This window comes from Elaeis guineensis, chromosome 1 (assembly GCF_000442705.2).
Source record: "Elaeis guineensis isolate ETL-2024a chromosome 1, EG11, whole genome shotgun sequence".
NCBI lineage: Eukaryota > Viridiplantae > Streptophyta > Magnoliopsida > Arecales > Arecaceae > Elaeis > Elaeis guineensis.
In genome coordinates this window covers 165,523,297-165,527,299 of record NC_025993.2, presented here as the reverse complement: position 1 = coordinate 165,527,299, position 4,003 = coordinate 165,523,297, and positions in this window count along the sequence as shown.

The following is a 4,003-nucleotide window of genomic DNA, read 5'->3' as shown; positions in this document are numbered from 1 at the left end:
TTCGCCTAAGTAAGCATTGTGGTTCGCGTAAAAAGGTAGGCAATGTTAAAATATATATATATATATATATATATATATATATTAAGGAGACTAAATTGCAAGAAGATAATAAACCTCTTTCCCATTAAGTTAGAGGATTTAAAGAGTAAAGTGGGGAGTTGGTGAAAGAAAAGCTCTTAAATTTTTTTTAGTTAATACTTAGCCACTAATTGGGTCAAATTGATAATCCAATGAAGTATCTCTTTAATGGTCTGACCAAGTATCACCTATCTTTTGGGATGCCTAACATAACTTTTTATTCAAAATCAAGTCGGTACACAATGCTGATATATCTATTTTACTCGAAGACGAGCAAAATTCAAGTTGGAGGGTGTGATAAACACTTAATTTAAGTATTTTAAAATAAAAAATTATATTTAATTTATCTTATTTATTAAGAATTTGATGTTTCTTTTTATGTTTTACAGGAAAGGTGATCGCCGATACAAAGAGTCCGATTCGCAGATCAAAAAGACTCAAGTTTGAAGAAAATTGGACTTAAAATAAAATTAAAATAAAAAAAAATACGTACGGTATTATAGAAAATGAAGATACTATGCAAGGAATCCAAAAGGATATAGGCGTCATTTTAAAGAAACAAAAGTTTCTTTTTGGAAGTGGAATAAAAAAGGGTAGCGTGAAGTTGTTCCTGGGCGCGCGCATGAGTGCGTGGAAGCAGCGCGGGCGAGTGCGCGGCGTGACAGCAGGCAAGCGCGGGTGCGGGCGCGAACGGCACAGCGACGTACGGATCGCGGCAGCAGACGCGCAGGCGATGCGTAGGCGATGCGCAGTGCGGGCGGAACGCGGGAAAGCGCAGGCGGGCGCGGACGCGGGTGCGACATTCGGACGCACGGTCTTTAGTATTTTTATCTTTAGTCCCATATCGAAAAATCATGTAAAACTCCTCCCTCCTAACACCTATAAAAAGGCTCTTGTACTCCTATTTGAGGGGCATCCCAGAAATTCTTCTAGAGCCTTGCATAGAGAAAAAAAAAGGGACTACTTTATGAGCAGCTAGGCTAGCAGTCTCGGGAGTGGAGAAGAAACTTTGTAACGACACAGAGCGGGTTTATTGTTCTAAACTTTCTTATATTTCTTTATATGTAATAAAGATTATACTTTTTATTTAAATTGTCATGAGTTCTTTATTTGCTCTCTTTTATATGCTTTTATTTATGCTTTCCTGTTAGATTAATATTAGAAACAATTTTTACTTTCCGGAGACGCACCGTGATCTATGGATACGGGGCGTGTCGAGGAAAGAAGAGTTGTTTATCTAGTACTTTTCGGAGACGCACCGTGATCTACGGGTACGGGGCATGCCGAGAAAAGATAGATATTTTTTCTAAGATTAATCACATCAATTTAATTAAAAAAAGAGATACAACTCTGCTAGTACAAAATTAATTCAAAACTCCTGAGCTCTTTATTTTTTTATTACATCAATTTTAAGATAATTTATTTTCTAAATCAAAAACAATGCTTCTTTCTTTTATTTTGTAATCTCAACTTAGCCCAAGGTCCCTGAGGATACGATCTCGACTCATCCTACCTACGTAGTGAGTAGAGTTATTTTTGGTGCTATCAACGACTACGCATCATTTTACGATGACCATATAAAGTCAGTATAATTCTAAAAGTGACAACATAATATATATATATAATAAAAAATACATACATGAACGCATGGTTGGAAAAGTTGTAACTTTATTCTAATAAGGAGCATGATGAAACAAAGAACAAAAAAAGTTGGCTATTTGGCTGGTGGGCCATCGTCAGCTGGTTGCACCTTTTTGATGCGCAGCACTCTGTAGAAAATCATGAATTCAGAAAATATGTAAGTATTTTCTCGCTTTTCACATAGTTGCATCAAAGCATCTTCCATGTCCATCTTGGGGTTGGACAGCTCGGACAGATCAAGTTGTGGGTACAAAATTTGAAATGTATTTCGACAGAAGCTGTAGCCGGAATGACGTCTGACAGTAAAGGTCATATGGATTGTCGATTGAGAACTATCCATCAGCTACTCATGAGATCGAGAAGAAGAAGCTCCTTCTCCTCCTATCGAAGATCGGTCTTCTAGTTCACGCTCTCCCGACCAAGATCTTTCATCATGGAAGATCGAAAGAAGCTCTTTCAAGCCGATATCGGCAATGGGAGTAGTCACTTGGATGCTTCACTGTTGTACGTCCTTGAGAGCGGCGACAGTCTTCTTGCCATTCAACGTCCTTTGCAACTTTGAAATTTTTTTTTTGGCATTGTGGAGTTCATCTTGAAGTTGCAACGTCTGCACGGACCTCGCCCATCCAAATTTCCTACACTTGATCAGGGACTCCAAGGCGTGGATTTCTTCATGGGCAGAGTCAAGCTGACAATGATATACAGTCAATTTCGTCACCACACCCCAGGACTTCTTTCATGCTGCATCGGATACTCTGTATCTCTTCTGTCAATTGTGCTTTCTTGACGCTGTGTACCACAACTCCTCATCAAACTTCTTGTTGAAGTCTATTGACTTATTTTTCGACCTCATCAAATTTCTTTTGTGCCTTTTGAAGTCTCTCTTCCCGATCGACAGCCTTTCCTTCAAGGAATTTAAGTTTCTCCTCTAGGCTCTCGATATGAGCTTTAATATTAACCACCATTACCGTAGGAAGAGAAGTGGCCAATAAAGGAGCAGCAGCTACCGGATCGACGTCACAAGCATCATTTACCGACTATGCAAACAATTGAAAGTGATAAATTCAAAAAGCTTGTAATTTTATTTCATTAAATGAAAGTTTCTTGTAGAGATAAAAAAGAGGAAGGGGCCAAAAGATATAAGTATTCAATCTCCGACCTTCTCTTGAGGAGTTATATCTGAAGGAGACTCGAAGAGACCTACATCAGTAGTTGAAGAGGAGGGCAGCTCAGCAATGTTCTTCTTCTCAGAGATGGGGAGCTCAGAGGTGGTGTGAACTTTCTCATCATTTTTTATAGTCCAAGAAGGTGAGATCAAGCTCTGGATGCTCCTCCTCTATTGACTTTCAGCAATCGACCCCAACCTTCTTTTGTGAACCTGATGAAAAATCTTTTCGCTGAAGGCCACATGGCTGTTGCAGTATTCTTCAGATGCCTTAAATGCCTCCACCGCTTGAGCCATCTCCCTAGCAAAGATAGGTGATGCCTTGAATTCCTTGACTGAAGAGCTCTTAGCATCTTGAATGTGCTCCTCAATCCTTCTCTCCACCTCTTTCTTCCTCTTCAAGGCAAGGGCGAGATCGGACTCCACCTGCCCAAGGGCTCTTGGACATTTTTGGCCTCAGTCTCTAGTTCTTTAATCTTCGCCCGAGCTATCTGGACATCCAACTCGACTTTCTTCTCAGCCTCCCATGCTTGTGCCTCTCTGATCGAGCAGTACGATAAATTGATGAGAACATGGAGCAGCTGCATCTTAAATCGATCGAGTTAGAGGAAGTATAATGATTAAAAGGAGGAGGGGTGACAGGATAAATGCTATACCTGATGACCCATAGTTAAAGATAGTTTTCTCAGACTGAAAATGCTCATCCTGTCCATCTGCTCTAACTCTATTGGGATTATGAAGTTCTTGACAGTATTTCAGATGGCTTTTCAGTCTTGAAAAATAGACCCTCTAGAATGTCATCGGGAAGAGCCTCATCATCATCGGTCTCCTTAGAAGACTCGACCCAAGCAGAGGTGTTGGAAGGTTGAGTTCGCTCAATGATTTCTTCTCAGAAGTCGATGGTCAGGGTCGGAGTAAGTGTAGATGTCATCAAAATCACTCCGACCTTAGAAGAAACTGCTTGGGTGACAGTGGCAGGCTTTTGGTTGAGTTCTATGGATTTTGACTTTTTCTTCTTCTCGATCCTGATGGCCTGAGTCTTCCTCTTCTGTCGAAGAGAGGCCTTCAATTTTGCAAGATATTTTGCCAAGGATTTCATTTCTACAATTGTTTCAACAA